This window comes from Canis lupus, chromosome 1 (genome assembly GCF_003254725.2).
Source record: "Canis lupus dingo isolate Sandy chromosome 1, ASM325472v2, whole genome shotgun sequence".
Taxonomy (NCBI): domain Eukaryota; kingdom Metazoa; phylum Chordata; class Mammalia; order Carnivora; family Canidae; genus Canis; species Canis lupus.
Window position 1 is genome coordinate 85,623,086 of NC_064243.1, and position 10,637 is coordinate 85,633,722.

The window sequence follows — 10,637 nt, forward strand, 5'->3', positions numbered from 1 at the left end:
TTCATTTATGTGGTCATAAAATGAAATGAGCTGCTTAAAACGAGCTCTCTGTCAGTGGAGGTATGCAAGCAAAGGCAGGAGAGCCATTTGGTGGAGACAAGTTGGAAACAAGATATTGCATTATCTCTAAATACTTCCAGGTGTGTTTTCTTTCTTTTTTTTTTTTTTTTCCAGGTGTGTTTTCTAGAAACAAGGGCATCCTCTTGGATAACCAGAGTACAATGACCAAACACTGTTGTCTAACGCAGCAATCTGCAAACCATGACCTGAGGGTCAGATCATTTCCACCACATTGTGGAGCCTGTTGTAGCTACGGATGTTTTTAAATAATTGAGAACCAGTTAACAAGTGAAAATTCCATGAAATTCATGTTTTAGTGTCCACTGAGTATGGGCTGCTTTTGCGCTGCAAAGACAGAGTTGAGTGATTATGACAGAGACTTCCGAAGTGCTCTCACTGCTGGTCCACAGAGCCCCAAACATAAACCCCCTGGGCCTTCACAAAGACAGTCTGCAGACCCCTGATCTAATCTGCAAATGTTATTCAAATCTTGCCAATTATCCCTCCAACGTCCTTTACCAGGCCTCGAATCCAATCCTGTTATTTCATTTCCATGGGCCTCAGTCTCCTTTGTGAAGTTAAGATGATGATGATCCCTTCCCGTTAGGTTCTTGTGAAGATTATGTGGATGCCATAAATGTCTTGGAACAAGGTTTGGCATAAAATAAGTACTCACTAAGTATTAACTACTCTTATCACATCAATCTTAGTTAATTTTTCATCTTTTAAAGAGAAGTAGGAGAAGAAGTCAGGAAATTCTCCTTTTCATAGAATGAGGGGTGCATCTGGTTGGGGTGTTCTCCCTCTGGGGCCAAGGACTGCAGAGTTCTGCATAACTCCCAGGTCCTCCCCTCTTAGAAGCTGAGAGACATTCGGCTACTCTGGTGTGTAGCTGAGAAGCCCGCAGGAGGTGGCAGCTATTTAATGCAGAGAATTATTTCATAAGTATTAAGTGCAAACCTAAAGAATTTAATCAGGGAGTCAGACCAACTGATGGTGTGTGGCAGCAGGGGCTTGTTTCACCTCGCCAAGGAAGGCTAACTCTAATTTGTGTTGTGAAAAGGGCAGAAGATACCCCCACACCTCCCTTCCACCTCTGCCTCAAGAAATGGAAGCAGGAGAACGAGGTTCTTGTCTCACAAAGTCAAAGAATGAATCTCTCGGACCCTGGAGAGTGAGCAAGGCAGTGGAGGGAGTTTTATTAAGCAAGGATACAGCGAACACTCTCAGGGGTGAGAAAGGGGCCCTCCCAGTTGCCAATGAGGGTTTATCATTAGCACTTTTTTATTTAGAATTGGCTGGGAAACCTGTGGCCTTACAATTCCTATGAATTGTTATTCCTATATATTGTTATATATTGTTATATGTTATTTTGTTGAATAAGGATTCACAACAACATCTTTTAATGGTTAACCTCTCCTTTGAGGCCTAGTCAATTTTTTTTTCCTGTGGTCACAATGTAATTATTAGAAAAACACTTTAACCCTAGCAGTTGGGTCAGGGTGGCCTGGTTCTTTCTAATTTTTTCCTTTGTCTTCGCATCTGCATACCTGACACGCCCCCCTCCCCCCCCCCTCAGATCCTAGACAGAGGCCTCCTGCCTCTCCCTGCCTAGACCTTAACCCTTGTCCCGCTCAAATCCAGCTGCCTGTTTGCCAGGGGAATAGCTGCCCGAGAAGGAATAACAACCTTCCATTTTAATAGCAGGTAAGTCTTTATTTTTAAAAAAGATTTTATTTATTTATTCGTGAGAGACACAGAGGCGGAGACATGGGCAGAAGGAGAAGCAGGCTCCCTATGGGGAGCCCGGTGCAGGACTCAATCCCAGGACCCCGGGATCATGACCTGAGCCGAAGGCAGATGTTCGATCCCTGAGCCAGCCAGGTGCCCCCAGGTAGATCTTTAAATAAGAGTTATATGATTACAAAAAGAAAAAAAGAAGGCTATAGAGGATTTAATACAATAAATCTTATGGGATCCTCAACAAGGAAGCACACATAGAGCTATCAGGAGTCTTTTTTTTTTTTAAGATTTTATTTATTTACTTGAGACAGAGAGAGAGCATGAGCAAGGGAGCAGCAAGCAGAGGCAGAGGAAGAAGCAGGCTCCCCACTGAGCAGGGAGCCCTACATGGGGCTCAATCCTAGGATCCCAGGATCATGACCGGAGCCCAAGGCAGATGCTTAATGGACTGAACCCCTTGAGAGTCTTAATTGAGGGAACAAAACCATAAAAGGTCCAACACAGCTTCTCTCCTTCTCTGGGAACACGGGTTCTTCTCTGTTTCTCAGCACAGGCCTGGCCTGTGGTCCTACTTCTCTCTGCAGGTTGCATCTGCTTACTCAGCTGGCCTTCCCATGGCTCCTAAGAGCCACACCCAAATGGAAACAGACACTTGACCTCTGAATACAAGTGTCCTTAAGGATCCTGCAGTAAACAGTAAAAGCAGTGGGTTTATTTGGCGCTTGAATCCTAATTCGAGGAAAACATCATTGGATTGGCCTAGGTTGTCAAGTACAAATACCTGGTCAATCATCTGTGATGGTGGAGTTGGGGTGTCCTAGTACAGCATCCTCTTTAGAGAAAATGACTGTTCCCTTTTAGAATGGACAGTTCAACAATGGCTACCTACTGGCAATTTTTTCCCATAAATGCAACCTTTCTTCACTGCATAAAACTCAAGATGTTTAGACAGCAAAGAATATCATAAACAGAATGATTAGGGCTAAGAAACATTACAAAAGTAACACATATTTGCAAAATGTCAACTCCTCTAAAATAACGTGAATTTAGGATCAAACCAATAAAAATATCCCTAAATTTAGCTGGGAACGTGGTTGAGAATTTTTTTGACATTGTTTTTAAAACTTATTGCTATAGGGGATCCCTGGGTGGCTCAGCAGTTCAGCACCTGCCTTTGGCCCACGGCGTGATCCTGGAGACCTGGGATCGAGTCCCGCATCGGGCTCCCGGCATGGAGCCTGCTTCTCCCTCTGTCTGTGACTCTGCCTCTCTCTCTCTTTCTCTATGTCTATCATGAATAAATAAATAAATAAATCTTTTATTAAAAAAACTTATTGCTATAAAAATTAAGTAACTTTTTAGGTTTCTGATAAAAACTCACAGCATAGAGAGATTATCTTTATTGTTTTTAAACATCTTCATCCCAGTCATGTCAAACCTCTCTCAATTGTGGGTTAGTATGGTTGACTTTTTGTTTTAGTCAAAATAAAGTAATTCTACTGTTTTAGAGGAGACAGAATTGAAGTGGAAATAATGTATTCATAAGAATGATATTAAAACCATCTAGAAAAATCTATATTTGGTTTTGGCGGTGGTGGTGGTGTTGGATTTTTTTGAGCGAAAGAAAGGGGGGGAGAAAGAGAGAATGCAAGCTGAGGGGGGCAGGGGTAGAGCAAGAGGGAGAATCCCAAGCAGGCCCTATGCGTTGGCCGACCCCATGACCCCAAGATCATGACCCAAGATGAAATCACGAGTCAGACACCAACCAACTGAGCCACCCAGGTACTCCTAAAACCATCTATATTTGAAAGCCACTGCCCTTGGCAGTAAGAACAAATGTAACGTCAATCAAACAACAGCAGTCAAACCAAAAAAGAGATGAAGCAAAATTATTCCTGAGGATAGAAATCACAGGCACGTGACTGTAGATGTTTGAGGTCACCTGCTACACACCTGAATGAAACCTGCAGGTGACACAGATCCCTGGCGCTCCCTGCTTAGCTCTCTTCCTTTCTCGGGGGCCTGATGATCCAGGAGATTGTCTGACCCTGGGGCCTGTGGACTGGCCGATGTGGAGCAGCTGGGAGCCAGGAGGGAAAGAGCTGGACTCCAAACTCGGCTTCGGCCGGGTCTTGTCTTTTGTGACCATTTTCTTTGCTCAGCTCATTGAGCTTTCCTCAGTCGACAGAGCTGCCCCCCAACCGTCTTGTGCTCCTTTTCCTCGGGATGGACAGTCCATCTTTGACGGCCAGTCATGGTTCTTTCCGATCCTTTCTCCAAGGCGCCTGCCCTATCTGCCAGTAGGGGGCGCACTTCCGGAGGCGGCCATCCATGTTCTCGCACAACGTGCAAAGTTTCTCCTCTCCCGTTGGCTACTCCCTCATCCTTCGGTGTTCTGCCAAGATGCGTTCCACTCTTGAGGTAGTTCAGGCTGTATTTCAAGTTTTGGCGGAAGCTCTTGAATCTCACTTCTGAGCTGTGAATGTTTACCCTGTAAACATGCTGGAGCAGGCTGCTGACTGATCTCTCTGCTCTCTATTCCGTTGGCTTTCTTCAGGTAATTCTTCAATATGTCCTAGTTTTTCTCTTTCAAGCCTTTTGACCAAACAGCATCCATGAGTTTCTTCACATCAACTTCAGATTCGCAGACCAGGTGACCTCCACTTTCTGTCTACTGCCGGGTCGTGTAGAGTTTTCTGGAAAGAACAGGCACACTTGCCTAATCTTGAGTGCTGTTTTGGGTATTCGACAGTTTCTCATCATTTACCCCTTGCTTCCTCCTCAAGCATCTGTTTCTGTCTCTTAAGTTCCTGCAGTGCCCCTTCTCAGAGCTTCCCTACTCCGGAAAGCAGTTCCGGGCTGCCCTGAAAATGACTGTTTTCAGCCAGAGCATCCATAATTCTCCTCAGAAGTTGTTCTACATTCTTCTGAGATGCTTGTGAGAGATATTGTTGGCATCGGTCACTAGGGAGTGACAGGATGTTGATGCATTTTCAAGTGGTGTTAATGTCTGTCCTTGAAGTCAAACGATGGGCACTGCATGAAATGGAAGCTGAGGGGACATGCTGTTCTGTTCTTTTTGGACAAGGTCCGCCCTATCCTCAAATGAAGATGCTAACCTGTTGGGATATTTACTGCCAAACTCAGCGTGTGTGATTCAGAGGACTAGCCTCCTCCGCAGATGACTCTAGGGCTCCAGCAGCCTCTCATGGACTTGTCAGGATTCTTCAAACAGAGCAGAGAATCATTTACTGGCTCTTTTCTCTCCTAAAGTGCCTTGGTTCTTTCCTAGAATGACAATCAGGGCAGCTCATACCAGGATCTCCCAGAGAGACCCAAGGACACGGGCCTGGCTCAAGCATTCCTGCACAGCCACCAGGCACTGAGCAGTGCCCTAGACTGGCTGGGGAGATGTCACGTGGCCTTTGTCAGGCCCTGCATGACTCCCAAGGAACTGCTGCTCTGTCTCTGGTTGCCAGTATCTCGTAGGCCACAACTGACCACAAGCAGCAGCCAGCCCGCCTCCCCGCTCCCCCGCCCCACCCACCCAGGAGAGGCCATCAGTGGGCTGGAGATCAGGTCCTACTAAACTCTGTAAGTTGAGTCTGCTTACTGTAAAAACAGAACGTGGTATTCTTTGTCCACTGAGTTTGCACAAGTGGAAAACGCTGATTGCAGCCAGAGGAGACCAGCCATGAGCTCTGAGAACTCTTGAGCTGACCAAGCACTGCAGGAAGCCTGGGAGGTCAAAGCAGTGTCATGCCATTACCCATGCTCTGCCCACAAGAGGGTCAGGGCATGATGACAGGGCACGCTGTGGTAGAGATTCCTATACCCACACCCCTTGGGTGAGGCTCATTCTCCTGAGCTCAAGATTTCTTTAGCAGCAGGGAAGCCTGATCCTGCCTACAAAGGTCACAGGGATGTCCCTCCCCTGGAAGCTCCCAACCTGGGTTTTGTTTGGTTAGTCCAGGCGGGTAAGGGCAGAGCCCTGAAAGCCCTCAACAAAGGTATTAACCAACAGCCCTGGATTTCAGTATCAGAATGGCAGTGTTTTAACAATTCGTGAATTTTCAGTGGGACCAGGGTTCCACCTTCAATTGTGTATTTCTGGACCGAGGAGACTCTGCTCCACTGGTGACCTGGTGAGTCAGGCTACTTCTGTCTTGTACCTGGACCATCTCTTAGCTCATGGCTCCCAAGGTTGTCCCACAATTTTTCCCTACCCCATGAACTCAAAGAAGTGTGGTTGTCTCTGCAGAGGGAACAGATTCGTGTTTTGGCTAAACTCACCACCATTTACTTCTTCGAACAGCATCTGACTCTCCCAGTTATCCCACCTGGGATTCTACACCTCTACCCCTCGTACATTTATTGGAGGAAACTAGGGAACCATGAGTGGAGGCTGGTCTGGGGTCCTAGAGGGTGCCAGGTTCAGGCCACATGGGGTGTGGAGGCAGCCAAATTCCTGGTGAAGTGATAGTTTCTTATCACTCATTCCTTTTTTTAAGAAGAAGGTTTATAACCTGTTTCTAAAGAATTCAGCCACAGTGGGGCGGGGAGGGGGGGGATTAGAGGGATTTTAGTTTCAGCCACCAGAGGATACTGAGGTAGCCCACAGAATGGCAGAGCAGTGGAGCTGCAGCAGCCCTGGGGGTCTCCAGTTGCCTCTGGGAGCACAGGAGCTCCTCCGTCTCTAGTCCCAGAGTCAGGAAAAGGCCTCTGGATTTTGATAGGCAGGACTCACCCTCTCAGGTCTCTCCCTATGGCAGGAACGTGGCTCCGGCATCTCTGTGCACTGTGTGCTCATAACATATTTGCCTAATGAACTGGTAAAGGACCTTTGTTGCACATGAAGATCATACTACTGGACTCAATGGGTGACATGTCTTCTCTCTTCACTTTTCATGCCTCTGATCCCACCTGGTCCTTGTCTTCACAGCGATGGCCTTCCTTGCTACACCGGATTCCTGCCCTCACCAACATCCTGGTCCAGATCCACCAAATCACTGTCTCTAGAAGAAGGGCCTGAACCTTCCTTTTGAATCAACACCTTTCTGTGACCTTTATGGTCACTGGATTAGCCCACCTCAACCTTATCTTACTTCTTTTAGAGGTCAAGTTTTTTTTTTTTTTTAATTTTATTTATTTATTCATGAGAGCCACAGAGAGAGAGAGGCAGAGACACAGGCAGAGGGAGAAGCAGGTTCCCTGTGGGGAGCCCTATGCAGGACTCTATCCCAGGATCCCGGGATCACACCCTGAGCCAAAGACAGATGCTCAACCGCTGAGCCACCAGGTCCCCCTAAAGGTCAAGTTCTTTATGATGACTACTATTGGTCATGCTGGATGCTCCTTCTGGAATACCCTTTTGAGAATCTTCACATGAAAAATTAGTTCCTATTCTTTTTTTTTTTTTAATTTTTTTTTTATTTATTTATGATAGTCACAGAGAGAGAAAGAGAGGCAGAGACACAGGCAGAGAGAAGCAGGCTCCATGCACCGGGAGCCCAACGTGGGAATCGATCCTGGGTCTCCAGGATCGCGCCCTAGGCCAAAGGCACGCGCCAAACTGCTGCGCCACCCAGGGATCCCAGTTCCTATTCTTCACAGCTTGGATATCACTTCCTCAGTGATACCTCCACCACAGACTATGCCCCTTGATTTCTCTGCTGACCATATACCCAATACACACTAGTTTGCCCCTCTAAGCACTCCACACATCCGTCATGATCTTAATATATTGGCTTCTGTACATATTCCTCTCACCAACTGTCCCAGATTGAGTTCTTCAAAGAGATAAACATTGTTTTGAACCCTCAAAACTGGGCCGTGTGCCTGGTATCTGGTGTGCATTTACTAAAATATCACTTGAGTGAATATGGTCTAAAACTTACCAACTTCATGATCAGCAAATTAAACATTACTTAAGAGGCTGTTATTTCTACTTCCTGCAGGGACGGAGTTCTACCTTTTTTTTTTTTTTTTTTTTTGTACAAGAAGCAAATTCATTCATCTTAAGTATTCAGTTTTATCCACACATGAAAGGCTATGTACATTTCAGGGCAATCTGACTGATTAAGTGCAATTTCTGTTAGGAGCAGTCCTGCCATGTTAAATGGTCCACAGTACTGCAAACAATATTTAATGAAGACTCTTTGCGCATTTATGTTGACTTCTTTCTCATTTTATCTGGGCAGTAATTTTACAAGGAACATGAAGATTTTGTACACGTTCTACATAGTAGGTTTTCTCCCCTATATGTTGAAATAAAGAACCTACTTGCAAAAGAGGGCAATTGTCCTGGACATTAAAAAAAAAAAAAATCTATCACTGAGCTTAACACAACAATCACAAATGCCCTAAATGCCACAGCTTCTCTTTTACACCATACACCTGAGTCATCGCCATTTGGTTTGACTGGGTGCAGAGCACGCCACTGCATGGTGCCAGGGCAGGTTTATGATGCTGAAGGGTTGGTGGTACTTATATAAATTAATCCAGAATATGTAATTGGCCAAGGCTGATTCATCTTCACAGTTCTGCCAGGAGCATACTGTTCATGAATTGAAAGAGGTGTGGGCACTGCCTTTCCTGAACCTCTTAAATTCTCCTTTGAAATAACAAAAGCCTCTTATTTCCTTACCTATCAATTTGGTTTAGGTGCTTCAATGGAGATTTTCAAAGTGCTTTCCAAGCATAAAGCCATCCCTGGATTTGTTCTCAAGCTCAGATGGCAAAGGAATCAACTCTTGCAGGAAAACAAAACAAAAGAAAACAAAACAAAACACAAAACCCCAGCAAAGCTGCTTAAAGTCTCTCAAATGCTCCAGGAAGCAAATTTATCAATTAAAAAACTACAACTCATCCTTGGACTATTCACGTATGTGTTGTGGCTTTGTTTGACAAGTAAAACAAAAGTCTGATTTGGAGGCCGTCCAAGATTAGGACGGGATTTAATTTCACAGTGAAGCTACAAGTTTCAGTTTTCAAGCGAATATGAGAACCTTTGTCATCAGACTGAATGATAATCTTTCTAGGGATTTTATTTCTTGTGTGTTAGATTTTTCTGCTATGACTTTGAACTCTCTTTCTACAGATGGGGAAAAAACATTTGTTTAATTCCCTATAGGGGTGGGAAGAGTCCAGGCAATTGAGGAGGGCTCAAGGAGCCTGCAAAATTCCATGTCAACTATTCATATTTTCTTTATCACCTCTTATGTTTAGGTAAAAATGTTTCATTTTGTTCTGAGTTACTACGGAAAAATTTCTCACTAAAGTTTTTCCCATGCTTTTTTTAGCAACCTAGCTCTCTTCCTACCCCAAAATATAGACTCAATCAATATAGAAGCATGGAAAACACAAAAAGTATGACAAATCTTTTTTTTTAAAGATTTATTTATTTATTTATTCATGAGAGACAGAGAGGGACAGAGAGAGGCAGAGACACAGGAGGAGGGAGAAGCAGGCTCCATGCCGGGAGCCCAACATGGGACTCGATCCCAGAACTCCAGGATCGCGTTCTGGGCCAAAGGCAGGCGCTAAACCGCTGAGCCACCCAGGGATCCCCAAGTATGACAAATCTAATGTAATTTTACAATGATGGTGTAGGCAGGCTTGATGGTAAAAGGGGATGAATTTGATTTGTGAAAAAAATTAATTATACTCTAAAATAATGTTTATCCCTTTAAAGAACAGAGAATATTTCCCTTAACCCATTTAATTAAAAAAAAAATTTTCCCTCTAGTCTCATTTTAAAATAGAATTAACACCCCAGAACCCAAAGCCTGCTCCAACTGGTGACAATACTTATGGATCCCGTTCCTTTAACTGAGTGGCCTCAGCATGGAGTCTTAAAACATCCTACTACAGGTCCTATTTTGCCACTGGCAAGAATTTTTGCATCTACACCTTATTTTATTTAAATGCCTAATTTAGTACCATGCAATAATTTGCACATGTCTGTTAATTAACTATTACAGAACTCTGTACCCACAGTTACAAATTAGGCACACATTATTACTAGATTAGGCACCTGAGAGTTCTCTTCTGGGTATTTTGATTAAGTTGTTCTTCAGGAAGGAAAAAAGATGCATAGTGGGTTGCTCAGAACATTTGAGGGTGAATTTATAGACCAAATCTTCTACTACTTTCTCATGCTTCATGTTATAAATAAAAAATGAACATAATAGTGCTGAAAAAAATCAGATTTAATCCTTCCAGAATATTTTTATGCACAGAGAGATCCTAAATCACTGGATTTAGATTCTAAAAAATAAACTGATAAAAATACAGCTTAAATTATTTTTATTTCTGTTCAGTCTGTATTCATTAAAAAAAAAAAAAAAAACCACAAAAAAAAACTACCAGATGGTGAGCACTCACTTTGTCCCACATGCTCTCCTAAGTGCTGGCTATGTATTATTCCATTTAGTCATCCTCATTACTCTAAGGCAGGTACTTAGGTCATGCCCAGATCACAGAATGCAGTCATGGAGACTTACAGTGCACAGCTCAAAAGACACTGGATACCCTGCTTCTTCACTGCAGGTGACAACCCACTGGGTTCAAGAAACCAATTTGGGAAATAACTACCCGCATAAAAAAACCTTAAATAGCACAGAACAGAAAGGAATAGAATAGAGCAAGAGACAGAAAATAGCCCAGGGCATCACAGATAGGGAAAGTATTATTTTATGAGACTTTTGTTTTAAATCCACATGTACATATATATGCATGTGTGAACTGATTCTTGATGTTTAAGTGCATTTATTACTCTGGATTGTGACTTTAGAAAATATGAAATTTAACTATGCTGAAATCAAAAGCAATAG

The 10,637-nt window shown here is 43.8% G+C and overlaps 1 long non-coding RNA gene across 1 annotated transcript; it reads left to right on the plus strand.

Moving 5' to 3' along the window:
• Positions 1–1,586: 1,586 nt before the first annotated feature.
• On the plus strand, positions 1,587–8,670 carry LOC112644723 (uncharacterized). The gene is made up of 2 exons (XR_003126687.2): positions 1,587–1,767; positions 8,467–8,670. It is a non-coding gene; the product is annotated as an uncharacterized LOC112644723 (long non-coding RNA).
• Positions 8,671–10,637: the final 1,967 nt, after the last annotated feature.